General features: G+C 36.3%; 1 protein-coding gene across 11 annotated transcripts in view; it reads right to left on the bottom strand.

Moving 5' to 3' along the window:
• The window catches only part of LOC106873196 (dual specificity tyrosine-phosphorylation-regulated kinase 1A), a 400,225-nt gene that overhangs the window by 163,808 nt on the left and 214,321 nt on the right, over positions 1-22,096 (bottom strand). For 3 of the 11 annotated variants that reach the window (XR_016241999.1, XM_089352807.1, XM_089352815.1), the window contains exon 1: positions 19,552-19,686. The exons of 7 other annotated variants lie outside the window; for them this stretch is intronic. The gene's annotated coding sequence lies outside the window, so the exon portion shown is untranslated. Of the gene's footprint in view, positions 1-19,551; positions 21,595-22,096 lie in introns of those variants that run through there. One more of the 11 variants, XR_016241998.1, reaches the window with a different exon arrangement.

Genomic DNA, 22,096 nt, shown 5'->3' with positions numbered 1-22,096 from the left:
ATAGGCCGGAACTAAAAGCTACACTTATTTACAAGAGAAGCTATACTGGTTAGGTGAGAAGCTACGGTTAACTGGAAGAAAAGGATTCGCTCATCTAACAGAAGACATACGTTTTAACTGGTACTTAAGTTACGTTTAGTTGGACATGAAGCTACGTTCGTCTGAAAGAGAAAGTTACATCTGACTTGGAGAGAAGCTACGTTTGACTGAAAATGATGATTCGTTCAACGGGAAGAGATTTTAGGCGCAACCAAAAACAGGGACAGGTACACACAAAAAAAAAAGTGATGTTGTTCGGACAAGAGAAGGAAAAAGTGAAAACTAGAGATAAGGAGTAGCGAGAGAGAAAAGAAAGACAAATAAGTAAGGAGATGTCAAGTTGAACGAAGACGACTAATTAGTGAGAGATATACAGATGTTAGACTGGATTCAGAGAGAAATAGACATATGCTACGTAGAGCTAAGAGAAAAAGATGGTCACATGGAGAGAGAAAGAAAGAGAGATGGGGAGAGAAGATGGAAGAACGAAGGAAAGACAGAGAGAGATGTTATGCCAAAGTAATTTCTTTTCATAGCCAAACTATCGGTTTACTTGCTAATTTCACATGATATCATCTGACAGCACAATTTCACGACAAACCAACGGAACATTCGCCGTTTTAAATGAAACGAAGCAACATTATCTGTCGCAATCTTTGCAATACATAAATATTTATGATTCGCACACACATACGCATTTTTATACCTACTTTCACACATACTGAGAGAGAAAGAGAGAGAAATGATTATAAGAATTCCACTTGTCCGAGAGAAAAATGTAACAGATGTGTGTGTACGTGTGTGCGCGCGCGTGTGTTTCAACGCGCGAGTACGCACACACTATGAAACCGAAGTAGAAAATATTTGATTCACAGCCACTTAGGGGTTGGTGATATTTAGAGATAGACGTTTAGTCAAATTGACAACTCGTGTTACATACAGCACAGCGTTATTACTACACCCACTCTCTAGTCATTGGAAATTCCAAATAAAATTAAAGTCGAAAAGAAAAGAATAATAGCTCGAAGAAACAAAAGAAAATTTATAGAAAACACTAAACACAGTATGGGCGATTGTGTACGCTTTTTGTGTTGTGTGAGGGCGGTGGACATGAGTTTCAGATGACCAAGGTGAGAGTTTCTATGAGTGCTCTCACAAGACAGCATCGAGTCAGTATGGGATTAGATTGTTGTTGTATAGGCCCAGTCCAGCCCTGATTGAGCAGGTCTATTAATATCAAAGGAATTTCAATCATCCTGACTACTACATTATTATTAATTATTATTAATTTTGCTTTATTTCACACGGTCGAAACTGATATGCAGAAAAGAAAGTAGGATAAACTGTGAATACAGAGTAATGTATGGAGGACACATTTAACCGGATGGGACCTTCAGCTATAGTGGAGATTAAAAACGACTACATATTATCCGGAAATGCAAACAGCTACGCGCACGCACATACACAGAGAGTGTATAACGAACTTTCTGTTAACAAGATAAAACATACGTATGTGTTACCATAATTACGAATGCCCCATCACTCCTCTCTGTTATTAGGCTGGAGGTGTATTGTCGGCCATACTGTTCTAAACAGCAGGTAAATTTGATAGTTCTTAATTGCACGTATCTCCTATACACTGTTATATATATATAAACGTGTAAACATTATATATACACATACATATGTATTTACAAATACTTATATGCATATAAACACACACACATTATATATATATATATATATATATATATACACATACACCTATTTCTTGTTTAAACGAGCAATTTTAATTATAACAATGCTTTGATACAAACACCAAAAGTTCACCTTTGCCACATACTTATCCTCACTTATTGCATTGATTCTCCTCGAAAATGATGTACAGTCATGGCTGGAAAGGATACTAAGCCTTGTAGTCTATCAATTCCAGCATGAACAGCAGTTGTAGCTCTCATCTGAAATATTTTCACACATTCAGCTATGATATTTCACAACTGGAGCACTATGTGCACCAAAATGAAGTCATGGTTCTGGATTAGAGGGGAAAAAACCCCCAAAAAAACGGTGGCATCAGATTCAGTAGGAAGGTTATGGTGATTCTTCTCATGCAGCAGACAAAACATTTTTTGATCAATGTAAATCTGGCAAAATTCAAGTTCACTCAAACATATTGCTATTGTATTGACCCCATATAGAGTTGGTGCAACTTTACTCAAAACTACTTATTTTGATTTTAAATGACCACTCCACTTAGTACATACTGACTGCTGAGTGTGCAATATTGGTAAAGGATCCTGGATAGCTGATCTACTGAAACAGGTCAAATGAATACTACAGAGTGAATGCACAATGTTTACAGACTTGCACCTCTTAAAGACCTCAAAAGTAACTAACAGCATGAACGAAGTCATAGTCTTATTCTCAGGTGATTTCTAGCAAACACAGTCAGTTATTCAAAGAGTACACCTGCTGATGATTTGAGAGGATGCCTCAAAAAAGTTTATATATTTGAAGACAAGAGGTAAATCTTTCTACCAACAGGAGATTTGCACTTAACAGAGTTCTCTCAGCAACTAGCTAACACTGAAATTAAAGATGTCAAAATACTAAACAAAATTGTAGATCACAATCAAATATCAAGAAATACAATTCAAAGTTTATTCTAGTCTTTCACAGAATTATAGAAAACCAGAGAGACTTTGTCAGTGTGCCATCCCACCTGCCCCAAAATGACAGAGTAGCAGATATTAATGCTATAATCATTCAACAGGTACCAGCTCAATCCAGGCGGTGCAAGGAAGTTTACCCATAGAGTTTTAAAATTCTCTCCAGCTTATTGGTGTTCTTCCCCATAATCTGCAATTTAAAGCAGAATCACTCATTATGCTGCTTCAGAATTTGGATCCAGCAGAACTCTTTAATGGTGCATGATAAATTGCCCAAACTCTTATGCCGTATGTAATTGAGGCTACAATTATAATTAGTTGAACTGACAAGTCCACGCGTCTCTCATGGTGAACTTCATATTACATGCTCTCATGCTGATCCACACAAATATCTTTTCACCAGAGAACCAAAATGCAGAAACAAGAAATGTTGTCTATCCCAGGGTACTAGCTGACTAAGACACATTTAAAGTTATCAACAAATAGTCATAAAGCTTCACACACCATAGAAACATAAAAACATAAAAGCAATATATATATATGTGTGTGTGTGTGTGTGTGTGTGTGTGTGTGTGTGTGTGTGTATATATATATATACACACACACACACTCGAATACAACTACACGCGAAACGGATTACCTAAAAGAGTGTTATAATTCCAGTCATTTAAATTTAAGAAGAAAAGCTTCTACACACAACATGGGTAACATTGGGTACCTCTGCTAGCATGCGCACACAGAGAGGTTAAATAGCAGCAGTTCAAATAAAAGTGTAATTAAGAAGCACCATCCAGAATAACAAGCTAATGGCATTCTACAAGAAATATGAGAATTCCTTTAAATTTAACAAAGCAAAAAATACCATCATTATTATCTTGCAGTGAGTGACAAGATGTGTCCAGTCTTCCGTACTTTTAAGTTTTACGTTGTCTGTCTTCCCGCCGCCACCAATGGTATACACATCCACCCAGTACATGTATAACATATCAACGTAAGGAGATGAAAAAAAAAGTGGCGTTTTGACGAACCCAGCATCTCTGAATCATGAAACAAACATACACAAATACCCTTCCGTGTATGTGCCATCGTAGTGCATGACATTACCCAATATGCCAATGTAGCGTGCGCACGCATATATTGTGTGCGCGTGCATGCGCATATTTCGACAAGCGAATGTGTGCATTAAAAATAGGAGATTGATTGTGTTAGGTGCATTTGCACCAAAGTATGTGTGTACACGTGTGAGAGCGCAAATTCAACAATTTCGCCAGCAGGCATGGACCACAAAATGTATTAAGATATGGATCAACAGAAGAGATGATGATGATGATGATGATTTCTATAAGCACAAGGCTAGAGCTTTTTTCTTTGGTGGTGGGGAGGGTGTTGGGAGCAATCAATTATATCGATCCCAGTACTTGATTGGCACTTAATTACATCGATCCCAAAGGGACAACCTCGTCAGGATTTGAACACAAGACATTTTATATGTGGTTGTGGCCCTAACTGATTCAGCAAATCTATTACTTGAACAATAACTGTTTCTGACTAAGCAAGTACGAAGCTACACTTTTGTGAGCAAAGAGGAACAACCCTACTTCATTGATACAAAACAAAATAAAATGGCAATGAACATTAATGAAAAATTCGCCTCTCTCAAAGAATTCGAACAACTTTTCTTGCATAGTTATTTTCTCATAAATTTCCTCATTCTCTTCGTTCCGAAACAGGGTCAACACAACTAGTCCTTTCTTTCAGTCAATGGACTCGCAGCTTGCCTTAGACGCTATATTGGTTTTGTCTAGCCCCACCCCAACCCCGGTCATCCTCAGCCCTAGCTGGGCAAACCTATGACCAAAGGCGTTTCAACCATCATCTTCCAATCCTTAACATATTTAAGGACATTATCATCGCCTTATTAGGATGGTGTAATTTTGTGATTTGGGGGGAATTTAACAGCTATTTTTAGTACTTAACCGACCACCTCAACAGTAAAATGTCAACACAAAAGACAAAGAATTTAAAAGAACCGAACAAAGGAATTAAGAATGCCAATGTTACATCATCATATTTTGAGTGAGTGTATGTGCATGAGTATATGTGTGTGTGTGTGTGTGTGTGTGTGTGTACAGCGCTTTGAAGTTAGAGAGTGAATTCAATAAAGATCTATATATCTATCCAGACAAACACAATATCATAAATTATTAGGTTAAGTCACTGGCGAGTAAAGTCAGTAAACCTCCCCCCACCCCGTACCAATTTCCACCTCAATTCTACTCATTTCAGCAGTATATACGATTGCGGTCTTGTACACAAGCAACAAAGCAATTTTATCATGTATCGTAACAAAAAAAAAAAAAAAAACTATTAAATTTCGCGATGTGGGGAAAATCCAATCGAGGTCTTAATTGATTGAAACGAGTTAGGTTTCCGTCTTGTATATACAAATGAATATGAGCTAAAAATCCTACACACACATACATCATTACTGTATTGACCAGATATTCGGATGGTGCCATACATCGCTAGTCACAATGCGCTTCGCATCGGTTTAGCCTTCGAGTGATGCCACCCCAGATCAGAAGACTATTCCGTCGTAGGCTTACCCATTTTACAGCTAGCTGAGTGGGCTGGAGCCACGTGAAATAAAGTGTTTTTGTACAAGAGCACAACGCACCGCCCGGTCTGGGAATCGAACCCACGATCTAGCAATCGCGAGTGCAAACAGCCTAACCACAAGGCCACGCATCTTCACTCGCACACGCACAATATTTAGTTCTTAGAGTATTGAGCATAGTTTCTGTTACATCATAAATATACCAAACAATATATTTGGAGAAATAGGTAATGTTCTGTAGCCGTCGGTCAGGGATAATTGGATAGACGCACCTAAGATCAAATGCATTCTAACCGTGCCCATGCAATTCTATTCACCCAGGCCTTGATACATGATCCAACGCGAGATGGGTAGTTGATGTTAAAAAACAGAATCCCCCAACACTTGTTCACTATTTCTCGCTGGTCCAATATTAGCTCAACATCACCTTATATTGTTGTTTAGACCCTGATCGAACAAACCTACGCCTAAAGATGTTCTAGCAATGACCAATAAGTCTTTTCCCCCCTCAACACAATGTATCTTGGACAACATTATCCAGTGTGTCCTTCCTTTTATTCTAAAGACGGTTGGATAAGATTTGAGGGAAATTTGGCTACTATTTTTTAGAAATCGAACTTTCCTGTACTGTGGGTAAGTTATCTCTGTGCTGAGAAAAAAAAAAATTACGAATCGTTAATTTCACAAATTCAGATTTATGCAAATGATATTAATATTAATGTCTTTTTTTGTTTTTCCCAAATAGATTTTTATAGACTTCGTCAGTAAGCAGAATTTTATTTCCGGGCCTAGTAAAAGTACAAGCCTTGTAAAAACTCCTTCATTGACTTATCGTCCTTTGACACGTTTATGGAGTCAACAAGTAGAATTAGTTACTTTTCCCTTTCTTTTTAGCATGTTAGGAGCAGTTAGCTTTTTGTTTCACAAAATAACAAAAATACGCAAGGGTAGACGTCTAGTCACTTGTCGAGAGAGGGAGAGACAGAGACGGAAAGAGAGAGAGAGAGAAAGAGTACATGAACTTGGCGGAAGTGGGTTTTTTAAATCTTTTCTTTTTGCAGACGGATAGTTTTCTAAGTCATTCATCCATGAAGTGTGAAATCTTACCTAAGCAGTTCTCGTTAGTCCGTAGGCAAAAACCCTCACGCCGAGTTTAACTTCCTCGATTGGAGCAATCATATGTGCAAAACTACTACTACTACTACTACTACCGCCACCACCATTCCAAAAAAGACTCAACGTCGTTACTTGACCTGCAAGAAATAGCAGTCAAATCTCAATTCCAGAACCGTCTTAAAAAGAACAAAGAAACAGCAGTCGATAATGTAACCCTATCAATATATGTATAGATTGAAAAGGGCACGATGGCTCTGACGAGAAAACCCTTGGCCAGGACTTAAGCATTAACTTTTTCTCTTACACACACACACACACTCGTTTGTGGTCGTAAATATGGCAAGTTCGGCTCGTAGCCACCTAGGTCCGGGTTAGGTTGCACTGCTCGACACCTTTCTTTCATGAGTGTCGTTCGTCTATCATAGATTTCTGAAGGTGTGTCCAATACCGTATGAGTGGAGTTAGTTGGAAACTATGGGGAAGCCAGTCGTTGTGTTCGAACAAACCTATGACAGCGTTCCAGTAATGACTATCTATTATATGTTATTTAATCGGCAGAAGTTACTAAGTGATTAAATAATAAGTGTGTGTGTGTGTACACACACTCATATTTGAGTTCTATTCCACCCCACTCTCACTCTATATGCGTGTGTCTGTCTTTCGCTGAAGTACGTCGGCGCAAGACATACATAGATGGACAACGCCACTCCTACCCGAAACCGGTGCTTTCGAATAAAAATTTTTTCGAAAAAAAAACAAACAAACATAATGTATGGCATTTATTCTGCCTGAAAATAACCTTATTACTGTCGTCATGAATCCAAATGCAACGAAAATGTGACTGACCCGCTGCAAACTGATAACCAACGGCGCTATTGTTCACCAAAAGCTATACATATAAACTCACCATGCAATTATGCCGACTCTTCGCCCCAACATTTTATTTAGTTGCTTTGCACTGAATTGGTCTTTGGGGTTAAGTGGTACTACCTATTATGTCAGCCAGCAAATCGATGACAAAAACGTCTTCGTATCGCTGTTTGCCATGGATACAGCATCTTTTAGAGGAGGTCTTTTTCGATGAATGACAAACACCATCTGGTGCTATTTACTTATTAAACATACGCTCCAGCCATGACCATCTCGTTTCCCCTTCCCCATTTAATGTATAGAGTAGTGGTAGAAGCAGCACACGTTAGCTTCGTCACAAGAAGTTCATAAGTGTTTAAGCATCGTAAGAAACTCGGAGTGGAAACGAAGTGAGTCTTTGTCTACAGACTAACGAGAAGCGACTAGGTAGGACTTGAGTTTTCGCAGATGAATGACTAATAAAGCATGTAGGAAGATCATCCGATAAAAAAAAAAAAAAACCTAAAAAGAAAGAAAAAAAAAACAATAAAAAACTGAGAGAGCGAGAGTGACACTCCTGTCAACTTCATTAACCAATGAAATTTTATATTCAAGATGGTAAGGTGTGATTTCGAGAGGAATTTGGCTGCTATTTCTATTAACTAGAAAGCAACCAGGTTGCCTCACTACTAAAGCCCTTTCAAACATTTATGAAGCGAATGTTCTCTCTTACTTGCGTGTGTGTTCGTATTCATTCGACTAGGTGTGTCACTAATAACAGGATGTGAGTGTGTATGTACATGTAGGTGTGGCACACGTTGCGTATGTCTGTGAACGTGGGTGTGTGATGAAGATATATAGTGCGGCTGTGTGAAGGAATGACGTGTGAGCGAGTAGATGGAGGTTTAGAGAGTGTAGACGGTGAAGATGTCTGGGTGTGCCTGTTGCTATTGTTTACCCACAAGCCAACCTTTATCGATTGACAGACAAAGATCAAAAGCGTTTCAGATATGACCATCCCATCTTTGTATTATATTTAACATTTTAGCTTACACTTAACTCCATGTTCTTCATACAGAGGAATCTCAGGGAAAAATTTCCTAATGCAGCATCCCTTAAATGGAATATAATATTGAGCTGTCAGATAAATTCGTTCGTTTTTCTCCACACAAATTTTTTTTTTCTTTGTTAATCCGAAAAATTTTTCTATCGTAGTGTTTTATGTTTGTTTTTTTCTTTTTAGAAACTAATCTTCATCTGCAACCTTTGTTTACCGTTTTTGAAATTTGAATAAATTTAACTCTTTTCAAACAGGACCGGAGTGCCGAGTAAGGGGAAAAAAAAAACAAAAAAAAAAAAAACGAACGAATTTATCTGACAACTTGATTTATATCACAATTAACGGGTTCTTTTTTTTTTTCTGTCCTGTTTCGTTTATTTACTCTTAATTTTTCTTTAGTTTTACGAAGCAGGAATTAGTTGTAGTTTACAAGGACGAAGAATGCGTTGGTATGCACATGTGATTGATGCGTTACGGGGGTGGGGATAACAGATGAATTAAACAAGTGCCAGGATATTTAAGTGGAAGAAAACTGCGGTAGAAGACCAAGCAAGGCATGTACAGAAGTGCTATAAACTCAACCTTACAAAAGACATGACTAAAAGAACGCAACAAATGGTGTTGGAAAGGGCGTAAAAATAATGACAATGTTAATTGACTCCATGTAATTAATATATTGCTTTTGATTTTATCTTTTACGAGTGACAGTCATTGAAAACGGTCATACTGGGGCACCACCTTCAAGGGTGTAGTCGAACAAATCGACCCCAATAGCTCTCTCTCTTTCAGGGTGGTGGTGGGGGGAACCGAAAAGTTCCTGGATTTAAGGGTGAGGCTTAACCTTCCAAGTTCTTTTACAGGACTTAGAAAAACTGAAGGGCCGCTGCAATAGTCTGAGAGGGGAATGTGTTGAATAAAATACTAATTAACTGATCCTCCTGGGTTTTCTTTTACCCAAAGCCAGGAACTTTTCACCACACCCGTGTATATATATATATATATATATATATATATATATATATATATATATATATATATACATTCTCTTTACTCTTTTACTTGTTTCAGTCATTTGACTGCGGCCATGCTGGAGCACCGCCTTTAGTTGAGCAAATCGACCCCAGGACTTATTCCTTGTAAGCCTAGTACTTATTCCATCGGTCTCCTTTGCCGAACCGCTAAGTTACGGGGACGTAAACACACCAACATAGGTTGTCAAGCGAAGTTGGGGGGACAAACACAGACACACATATACGACGGGCTTCTTTCAGTTTCCGTCTACCAAATCCACTCACAAGGCTTTGGTCGGCCCGAGGCTATCGTAGAAGACACTTGCCCAAGGTGCCACGCAGTGGGACTAAATCCAGAACCATGTGGTTGATAAGCAAGCTACTTACCACACAGCCACTCCTGCACCTATATATATATATATATATATATATATATATATATATATATAAGCTAGTTTATTGGATCAGGAGGCGATTAAAGCGGTGCCATGTGGATTAGCGTATCACAGATGACTTACGTTTATACGATCGGTCTTAAGCATGAGCTCGTGTAGGTACATGTTTGGTAGCAATAATATGTTCATATGCCGGAAAAAAATGAGATAGGGAGGGAGGGAGGCCCAAATATAGGTCAACGCGTTGAATAAAGTTTGCTTGAATGTGGGTCAATCCACCGAAAAAGAAAAAAAAAAAAGTAAAAGAAAGCCGAATGTGGGTCAATATCCTGAAAATGGAACACACTGACTTTCAGACAATATGCAGTTAGATATCTCACTGCCAGCCAATAAGGTAGCAAGTGACGATCATGGGGACATGTAGCAAAATATAAAGGAATTTCATGATAGCAAGGCCAAAACTGCAAAGGTGTGTCCCTATGGCTGCCAGTCAATATACAAGTCAGTGATGACTTGGACCCTAACAAGGAGTGTGTGTGTGTGTGTGTGTATTCGTTGGAAACTAATCTTTATTCAGTGATTTTCATTTATGCACCAAGGCGCATTACACATACATGCAATCTAACGATAGAGCGCTTTGCTTCTACGTGATCGTTCAGTCTGCTAGAAACGGAAGCTAAATCTCTCTGAAATCCTACCTTACTGTTTTTAAAAAGATCACAATACATAATGTAGTCCAAGGAACAGTAAACCAAAAAAAAAAAAAAAAAAAGAACGGGAAGCTCACGGCAGGATTGCCTTTCATTATGGTACTAAGGTTGTGTTTGAAATCGACATCTTGGAGATGACGCCATGTAGTTCTATGAAAACTATGTCACAAAGTGGTCGCTGGGGGAACTGTGTTGCCATGTAGCTGTAATGGTGACTGTGTGTTACCATGTGGCTGGAATGGTAGCCGAGAGTTGCCATGTGGTTGGAATGGTAACTGTGTTACCATGTAGCTGGAATAGTGTCTCACCATGTAGCCAGACTGGTGATTGTGTTGCCATGTGGCTAGAACAGTGTTTCCATGTAGCTCGAACGGTGACTGTGTGTGTGTCTGGAATGGTAACTAAGTGTCGCCGTGAGGCTGGAATGGTGACGGCGTGTTACCATGTGGCTGGAACAGTAACTGTATGCTGTCATGTGGTTGGAATGATGAGTGAGTGTTACTATGTAGCTTAGTTGGTGACTAAGTATTGCTATGTCGCTGGAATGATGACAGCGTCGACATGGTGATTTAACAGAGAATGTGTCATGCTAGAACGATTGGCTGTCACCATGATGGTGTCACCTTGCATATATATAAATATATATATATATATATATATATATATATATATATGTTATCTACACTGCAACATGTTGACAGTACACATGTGGGGAATACATCCCAAAATACCTTTATGACATAAGTCGTCACGCTGTTGGTATTTAGTCTCCAGGACAGCTGTGATCAAATGGATAACTTTAATCAAAGGCTTTCGATTATAGATAACCATATTGTATTTATATTCCTAACACTGTACCGTGGATCACATTATCCAATATCTAATGTATCTCCACCGTTATTTTTTTAAAAAAAGATATATGATATGAAACAAATTTGACTATATTTTCTTGCATGTCGACTACACATAACCGAAGGCTTCCTCATTACCACGTGGTGTGTGTGTGTATGTGTGCACTACCTAGCGTTTATGGTCCATGTAGAGATAACTATATACACGAGTTTCATGTCCGAAGTCAGTAGTGGTGTGAGTACAACAAATAACTATATACAAGGAATATACAACGCCTCTATAGTTGTTTTCGAGTAGATGAAATATTATCAAAGGCATTCTAACTTTCAGGAACTACCTTGCCTAACATATTCATCCTCATTATTTGAATCAGTAGATGTCTAGTGAAGGAGATTTGGCTGCTATTTCTAACAGATCGAGTGACGACCACTTCTTTGGCGATGTAGGTGTGCATATGCAATGGGATAGATTTCCTAACTGTTGACAAGTAATGACTGGCTGTAGAGTATTTTTTTCTTTAACAGATTAATCAGGAAGAAGAGGGCAGTACCTAAATATGATTTAAAATGTCTAAGGAAGAAAACACAACTTGTGGGTTACCCTCAGATCGACCACCTTGTTACAACGCTTGGAACAGAGTGGACTCCACTAAAAGAGTCCAAAGGTTGGCTAGTGTGGTGGTGGTGGCGGCGGCGGTGGTTAATCTGGTCGATGGATTAAGTCTAAACTTCCTCGTACAATGTACAAGACGTCAGGAGGGCTTGCACACAGTTTCTGTCTTCCCAATTTTCATTTACAGTATTCGGGTTGTCTACCGAGGCTACAGTTGGAGACACTTATCCAACGTGTCGTGCAACAAACTGAACCTGAAATCACGTCATTGTGAAGCGAACTGCCTAAACACACGCTCATACCTGCACCCATGCTCAAGATTCCGTTCGGGCATACGGTACATTGTAGCCGCCCCAATTTGCTTACACACACGCAATTGGTAAGCCGTGACAATAGCACAATTTTCTTCAAAGGCAAAACTGTAATTAAAAAAATGGTAATTTACACATACACACACGTGATATAAGGGCATCTAAATAATACGTAAGTAAAGGCGAGGTAGCTAAGTGGGTACCATGTTAGATTATCTGCTAGGCTGTCACGTGTTCGAATCCACTGTACGTATTTCGTTCTTTCTGAGCAAAGCAATTAATCCTTATTATTGCAGGTTAACTAGCTGGCAGGAAGTTTGTACAAAATCATCTGACAATGTTGCCTATATCAACTTCGCCACATGATACCGCAGCTACATATAAACCTTAAAAAAATTTTTTCCCCCAAGGCTTGGTAAAACGTTTACACTCTTGCCTTTGTACAAAGAATGTACGTTAAATGAAAACTACTGCTACTACACATTGTATGTCTGTCTGTGTCGAAAACACGTCTCATCATGTACCACTGTGTGTGTGTGTGTGTGTATACTTAGATGCTTTTAAGAACATGAAACGATAGCAATAATAATTCCACAGCAGAGCAAAGAACTGCACTGAGCTCAATCAACTATACACAGATTCTGTTTTCAAACCCTATTGAGCTTGGTTGCAGTCCGTCAGAAGCGAATACCCGTTTTTATATTACATACTAGGATCGGTCGATCCGGCAGATCAATGCTGGATTACATAAATATATATATATATATATAACGTGAGAGAGTTAGGGGTTGGGGGTTCAACCCACTAAGGGATAGTATCTATCCAGTATACTGCTGGGAGGGTACCCAATTATTGCTACACTAGTGCTATCCTAGGTGCAATCAATGGGAGCGGGTAAAAGTGGAGGTTTTACCCAAAATTTGTGTAACAATTAGAAAATGGAGGATATAAAACAAAGAAACAGCATTAAACTTTCCTTTTTATCACGACGGCAAAAAAAAAAAAAAAAAAAAAACTAAGCTGCCAGACATGTTTAGCCCAAGGTCAGCATGTGTCAAAGGTTTTTCACTCATGCCCATCATGTCTCGTACTACATTGTATAATGCGTCCATTTTCAAAGCCACCACGCACAACAATGTGATATTGAGGGATATTTTTGCTGAGAGATTTTCACGATTATCAAAAGATTTCTATGGATGTGAGAGTGCCCACACAATTAGTAGCGGCGCATGAGAATCGCGATAAGTGGATAAGTAACAAACAGCAACACGCCCGCATCACTACTCCATAGCAACAATCATTCTAACTTAGCCATCCCATTAAAATCGCCTCGACATATCCGTCTGTGTATTAGTCACCTTTACTTCTTCCCAATGGTAATTTTGACAACTTAGTCAAAGAAGAATTTGAAGAAAATATATAAGCCACGTAAACGTAGTTAAAAATTTCTCAGAAAGAAATGACAAGTGCCTCAACTATTTATATTAGTGGGGTATCGTTTTGCAGTATTTAATACCAGCTCATAGACTTTGAGATCGAACCTACTAATTGCTGTTCAGCTCAAGGCAACCCCAATCGAGCGAACCTTATTATCTGAACATTCTAATCACAACCATCCCACACTTTGAAGGGATGACTAGCATTTTGGCTGCTATTTCTAGCAGGTCGATGGACAAACGTGGATGCTTCCAACGTTTATAGCATATTTGTGTGAGTATACATGACTTCAAAGTTGTAGATCTTGAAAATATTTAATTTCAATAAGATAGTTCTGCATGTTATACAAGACATTTCACTCTGCGCTCAACATCATAAAACCGGAGCTAAGCGCCAGTTCTTAAAACCTTTACTAAGCAACGGTTCCTAAAACCCCCATCGTTCGATGGACCACAAAATCCAACTGTATCCCCCTTAAACCGCATCCAATCGTCTGCTGAAACACGAACGCAAGGATAATACGATCCAAAGTGCACAATAAATAAATAAATAATAAATAGATAAATAAAATAAAATAAAATAAAAATAATAGGGTTGTTCAACACCGGAATGTCTTTGGTTATAGATTGTTCTAAGAGGGATGAAATGATGTTAAATAGCGGAAACACCCGTCCAAGAGCTTGGAATAAACATTTACATTGAGCTGGCAGAATCGCAAGAGCGTCTGAAAAAATGCCTTACGGTATTTCTTCCAGTCTTTACGTTCTGAGTTCAAATCCATCCGAAGTCTCGTATTTGCCTTTCATCCCTTCAGGGTGGTTAAAATAAAGTACCAATCAAGTACTGGAGGTCGATAGCATTAACCAACAACCGTCCCTCAAAAGTGAAGGTCCTGTGCCTAAAGACTGGAGTAAATTATAAATTCAATAAGAACTTTCATCGTTTTCCTTTATACCTGATATTAAATAGAATATCGTGCAGCATCGTGTGCGTGTGTGTGTGTGTATTGTGTGCATCAAAGACAACTGTTATAGTTAAGCTTGTACCTAACACAAGCTGTGCATGTTTATTGTAACCTTATCTATGTCCGTGTGCGCGTTGTCTGTGTTGCTATGCATACCTGTTGACTTCGATACACTACAGACAGTTAATGTTGAACGGAAACTATCGAAGTGAATGATGAGCACTTTCAGACTTTTCAGCACACAACTCTGTTATTAAAACCATAAGAGTTGCAGTAGCATGCCGCAAAACTAACAAGAAAAAAAAAAAAAAAAAAAAAAAAGAGAAAGAAACAGCTTATATATGAAATTTAAGTGGTCTTCAGAAATCAAATATTGATGTCTCTTACCGTTTCTCGAAAAATATTGAATCCAGTGAAAAATTGAAGAAAAACCATACGTTGTTTATAGGAAAAACATCAGCAAGTTTTCAAAGATGTATTACACATCAAAATCACAGAACACATAGTTACATTCCAGGATCGAAGTATTCGTTCGAACGACAAGAAAGACCAATGAAATTACCATGAAAACGACATTGTGTCATCTTAAAAATAGGATATGACACATTAGATGATGTGGTCCAAGATATTCGTATAAAAAAAAAACAGGATGGTCACACCTAGAACGCTTTATAAAACAGATATCTCATACTCGAAAATAGCTGACCAGAGACCACACAACAACTTAGGCATCTTTTTCGGTCACCTATTACCTTTACCTCAATCATTCTCAACTAACAAACGCAATTATAAAAGTTGAAACAAGAAACATTAAGATCCCCCTCAAATAATAATAATCCTTTTTACTACAGGCACAAAGCCTGAATTTCTTGTGGGAGATGGGGGGGGGCTAATCAATTACATCGACCCCAGTGCTCAACTGGTACTTATTTCATCGACCTCGGAAGGATGAAAAGAGAAGTCGACCCCGGTGGAATTTGAACTTAGAACGTAGCGACTGTAGCCACACAAAAACGTAATGTGGGGACATCACAAGGAAAGGCAACAGTTTGCGTGGGGATTAACATAAAGGATGTAGAGAAAGAAAAGGGAAATGCGATAAAAGTATACATAGTAACTAAAGTGACAACATGATTGATGTAGTTCTCCTGATACAGAACCTCCGACTAGGACCAATCAAAAACCCCACACATTCAGGATTGCTCTGACCACGAAAGGTACGAACCCTCTCTCCTGCTCTCCGATCTACTGTCGCAAATCCATTCAACTATAGGCAAAACGCATGAAGTTTTGGGGAGTTAAGGGTTAATTGATTACATCAGCCCTAGTAATCAAGTAGTGGTTACTTGTATCGACCCCGAAAAGGATGAAAGGCAAAAATAATGAATCTATGCCAGTGATGAATAATAAAAGATATCTGAGTTAAGAGAAAAAAAAAAAAAAAAAAAAACAAGAACCCCCCCCCCCTTCCCCTGATGAAATGAAACACGTCTTATGTCCAGTGTCTGTGTGTGTATACACACACATATACACAGATATGGAAGAGATAGGGAGAATACAAAAAGGAGTGAAGGTACAAAAAACGAACAGGCAGAATGAAGTGAATTGATAAAAAAAAAAAAATTATAATGCCGTTTATATTATGTAAATTAATCGACTGCTAAAAGTGTCGAGACTGGTAATGAAGACTAATTCATTGGAAATTGCAATACAAAGTTATATATGCAACTCTAATAATATCCAGTCACCGCCAACACCCACCCACCCACACATACCCGTTAACCACTAAAATATAACAGTTGGGAACAAGTTTCGCATCTTTTGTTTCACCCGCACCTCCTCACAAACCCTTAATTCAGCCTTTTTTTTTTTTTTTTTTTTTTAAATTCTTCGAAACTTAATCTATAGAAAATACATTCTGAAACTTCATCAAATGAAATGCGATGAGAGCAAAATGTATATTAATTACATGAACGAAAATTTACAATAAAATTTATGATTTAGACAACTGTTGGGTTCAAATGGAAATACTGGTTGGAAGATTGAGAAAGGATATAGTTATAGGAAGCATATTATAGAAATTAAAATTACAAAGAAATATAGAATTCATTTCGATTTTACTCAGAGGAAACATGAATCTATTCGATCAGACAACTTTATTTGAAACAAAAAAAGAAAAAAAAATCAATATTAGTATATGTAATTAATAAAGCACTGACTCATAATTTTAAATAAACAATATTCACTAAAAATTATTTTTTTGTGCTGCTAATAGTACACAACCTATTTAAACTATTAACAGACTAATTTCACAGTGACAAAGAGATAAAACAAATTCTTTTGTGTTTTTGGTTAGTTGAAGTTCTTTGTCATCCGTGAAATTCCTTCACTACCATTTAGGAAACTTCAATGCGTGCGGCTACAATGTTTAACGCTAGTCGCAGAGAAGAGAAAGAAGACGCACACGCACACGCACACACACATATATATATATATATATATATATATATATATATATATATATATATATATATATATATCGCCACCCCTCCCAAAATACCTACTAAAATTAGCATAGATCGAGAGAAAGTATTTCTGTTTTTTCTTTAGTTCCTTCTACATTTTAATTGAAATCGCTGCACACACACAAGATAAGCTATCAGCTAGAGTATAAACACGAAGATCAAAGTACATAAGTAAAAAGAAAAAAAAAAATTAAACAAGTGGAGCAACAGAGGTCACTCACAGAAGTAAAAAAAAAAATTAGCTTTTTTTTCTTTGTGCAATAAAAAAAAAATACGTAGCAGATACCGACACATTACGTAAGGAACTTATTTTATGTCATTTACTAATCTACATTTCTTTTTCTAAAAAAAAACAAAAACAAAAACAACCCCAGAAAGTTCATTAAAAATAAGTAAGATCTGACCCTACATAACATTCTTAATGATAAGGAGCGCGCCAACTGTGAAATGGCGGGCGTTTGAAATGTTGAGATTTGTTTGCTCGTTCGTACCCTCAGACCGTTTTGCTCTCTAAGTCATGCAGGACTGGACAACACACACATGCACACATACGCACAATTTATATATATATATATATATATACATATATATATATATATATATATATATATATATATATATATATATATATTTATATATATAAAGGATGTATGTAAGATCCCCCGCCTTCGCCTAATAGACATAACTGTTGATTGAGCTCAAGTCAGAAAAATGATAAAAGTATGTCAGTGAGAAAATTTGTCAGTCTGTGTAAAGACTACGTATTATGTGTGTGTGTGCGTGTATGAAAATATGTATGTATATAGCAACATGTGCATTCTTTACATGAATGCGTTAAACTTTCTCGCGTGTAGATGTATGTGAATGCATGTATATAGATGTGCATGAATGTGTGTGTGTGTGTGTGTAAGAGAGAGTGTAACCGTCTTGTAAGGTATGTCTGTATATTAGCTTGGGTGCGTCGAAGCATGCACCTGTGTATGCGTCATATTAACGCAACAAATTCATATATATATATATATATATATATTTATTTATATATATATATATATATAGTTATATATCCAAAACATAAACACGTACATATAAGCATATACATACAGAATGATGATATATTTGATTAATATGAAATGAGAGAGTGATTAATAGAAACAGAAAGAGAGAGAGAGAGAGGGAGGGAGTAAAGAGAAGAGCTCAATGGTGAATTCTTGTGTACGTGTGTGCGTCTTGGTTTTGCAGCAACATAGGTTCCAGCGAACGTTGTCAACACATGCTTCTCTTGTCTAATTAGCAACACCATCGCCTTTTAGAAAACTATGTTGTGAAAAGCACACTGTGTGTGTAGTTACATACACATAAATACACACACATATATATATATATATATATATATATATATATATATATATATATACACACACACACACAAACGTCGGTGTGTGTGTATGCATTTCAATTTACAAAGACGAAAAAAAAAAGTACGCAAGCACAGAGCAATTATCTATTGTAGTGCTGCTATTTACTCAGTTATAACTCCGAGTTTCGTAATTGTTGTCACTGATCCTTCTATTGTCTTAATAAGGAAAAGGACACATTCGACAACCCAACCCTGGATTCTTCTAAACAGCTGGGGCAATCAGGGCTGCCGAAGACTTTCAACCACACATCTACCCGATTAGAGGTACTAAACCAAGGAAATATACTAACTAGGAGTGGCACCGCATCATTTAATAAGGTTTCTCAATAGATTTCGAATAATAAGAATCGTGCAATTTGCTCTTCTGGCGATGATTGAAGCTAATTTGTTTTTTTTATATTTTTATAGATTAATTACGTAACTTAATTATTCTGCAACCCTCACCAAAAACACATAATGCACCGAATATAGAAATAACAGTAAAAAAAAAAAGAACTATGTATTATTTGAAATATAAATAATTATATAACTGCTCTGCTAAGGGAAGCATCTTTTCAAGCAGATTAAGAATTTAGCATGATCGCGCATCACTCCTTAAAAACTTGGAATATAGTTACTAATTATTTAGGGAGGGGGTATGAAAGTTTAGCGGCGACCCCTAAGAAATGTATGTGAATGTATAGTTAGTTGCTACAATTTATCATCATCCTTATTGCTTTTGTTGTTGAATCATTTATACATTGCACCTGCTTCCATCATTATGTCTATTGAGCTCACATAGAGACAGCAGGTACTTGATCAAAACTTGAGTAAATTCAAACACTCAGGAAAAAAAAATTTAAGGGCAAGTGAAAAGAAAAAAAAAACCCTGAGAAAATAATATACATATAAAACTCATGTTATAATAAAAGGGAGAAAGAAGAAAAAAGGAATGAATTTTTAATAAATAAACAAAAAATATGGTTTACCTTGATCAGAGACGCAAACTGGTAATTAGTGTATTAAAAATCCAATAGGTTAGCTTATATATTCAAAAGAGAATGGTACAAAGGTATATATATATATATATATATATATATATATATATATTATATATATACACACGTGTGTGTGTATTTGTATACACGCGTATTTTTTTCAAACTATGTACACCACTTTTTATACGCACAAACACACACGTATATATATATATATATATATATATTTTATATATAAATGTATGTGACTTGGTAAAACGGTTTTGTAATTATATATTCCGATTGTAGAGAAGAATATCAATGAAATGAAACAATATTCGATGATTAAGGTAAAATAAACATTTCAGCACTTGTGTATATATAATTCACGATTTCTCCCCCGCTCTCGTCTCCATAATTTTTAAAACATATAAAAAAAACAAAAAAACGTATGTGTTTTGTATAAATAATCTTATATAAAATATTTCTTATCTTTTACCTTGTCTGATTTGTTGCGATTAGTGTATTTGTGTGTGTGTGTGCGCGTGTGAATGAGTATGTATATATAAATACATATACATATATATATAGTATATACTAAACGCACACGAGTATGCAAGCAATATGTTTATGTATATTTACACAGACCTATGTAACTATGCTGGCTGCTGTGTTTATGTTACATTCATGGTGGAAGCTTCTTTTTCAACTCGGTAATAACCTCCGTTTACATTCCAGATCGGTGTATATATATCATCATATAAACCAAGAGACAGATGTATTTATATACACAAATATATATATATGTGTGTGTGTGTGTGTAAATATATATGTAATATATATCCGTTGTATATTTTGTTTATATTGAAAAAAGTATCTTTTATCTCTCTTATTGTTTTAAATGTTCTATGATCCACATGAGAAATTTAAGAAATAAATATGTATGTTTATATACATGTAGCTGTATATAAAAGGATGTTATATATATATATGTACGAAAGTTTTATAGATTTAGTGAAGAAGGTACGTTGACGTAGTGCAGATTTTAATATTATTTACTTGGTAATCTAGACATATAAGTACTTTGGTAAACTAATATTCATAACACTTCAGTGTTTAAAACATATACAGTTTTGTGTGCGCGTTTATAAACCGAAAGTTGATTTCTTTTGGGTTATTAATAACTTATGAATGTTGATGTACATGTTTACATAGATAAATATAAATATGTAATAGCTTAAATATAGTGTGTGTGTGTATGTCTGTGTATAATGATGTATTTTTGTTTGTTGATCGCGTCCTACCTTCTTGTTTTGTGTCTTCTACTGTTATGTTTAGTAGCGTGTTTGTTTGTTATTCGCCTCTAGAATGGTTAGTCAAAGGTTTAATACAGCTTTACAACAAACACAAACCTTCTTCTTAAAGAGTTTGGTGTTTTATGCATAGTTGCACACACATTAGGGGGACAGAGAGACAGAGACAGAGAGCGTGGGGTAGAGAGAGAGAAGGAGAGAAGTAACAATTTCCACGACACGGTAACAACATTTAGAAGCTTCGCTGTTGTTTGTTGTGAGTGAGTGAATAAATATGTATATGTGTTTCCATGAGAAAAATGGCGAGAACCTAACAACACGTCTGATCGCCTTCTCTTCCGAGTGTAACAGAGAATGTATTGCGACTAGACTTAAGTTATCCAAGCTTTGTGTGTGTTTCTTTTTTTTTTTGTCTTCTTTTTCGTATATTTACTATATACAGAGGTGGTAGCAGTAGTCAACAAGATGGAAGTGGTAACGCTATCGACAGTAACGTCGGTAGCAAATGATGATAATGTTGTTGTTGTTTGTCCTGTTACTCAGTCTCTTCTCTTCACCGTTAATGATGAAACTAGTAGCACCGCCTTCCGACCTACACCTTTCAGGTCTCATGGGAAATGTGAATAAATTTAAATTTTTCTTCTTTTTTTTTTCCTTTTAATGTAATTAATTAGCAAATAGCTTATGTACAATAATCGGACAAAATGACGGATAATAATTTTAAAACAAATTTTTTCAGTTTACGGACTATACCGGAAATCAACGAAAAATCGACGGAATTTTTACATGGTAGGCGTTTGAAAGAATTGCTAATATTCCTTTATTAAACTCAATTTTTCAATCGAGTTTTGATTATTGTTTCTAGATTTACAAAACAAAATGAATATTTCTAAAATAAAGCTTAAAGACATTCTCGGTATATTCCGCCAGCTCTGATTATCGGCTTTACAAGTGTGTTCAAGGGTTGTTTTTCATACTATCACACATTAACATTAAAGTGTTGGTCTGACTTATTCAACACATTGAAATATTAAAACACACACAATATATATATATATATATATATATATATATATATATATATATATATATATATATATATATATATATATATATATATATATATATATATATATATATTAAAGTAAATATAAAATTAGGACAGATGTTTATATATTTCAAAACTAATGAAGTCAATTATTTAGATATTAAATATTTTTTTGTTGTCTTGTAATTAATTTTTT

Source organism: Octopus bimaculoides, chromosome 5 (genome assembly GCF_046866305.1).
Source record: "Octopus bimaculoides isolate indiv1 chromosome 5, ASM4686630v1, whole genome shotgun sequence".
In the NCBI taxonomy this organism is placed as follows: Eukaryota; Metazoa; Mollusca; class Cephalopoda; order Octopoda; family Octopodidae; genus Octopus; species Octopus bimaculoides.
The sequence above is the reverse complement of the archived record's forward strand: the minus strand, read 5'-3'. Positions and strand labels throughout refer to the sequence as shown.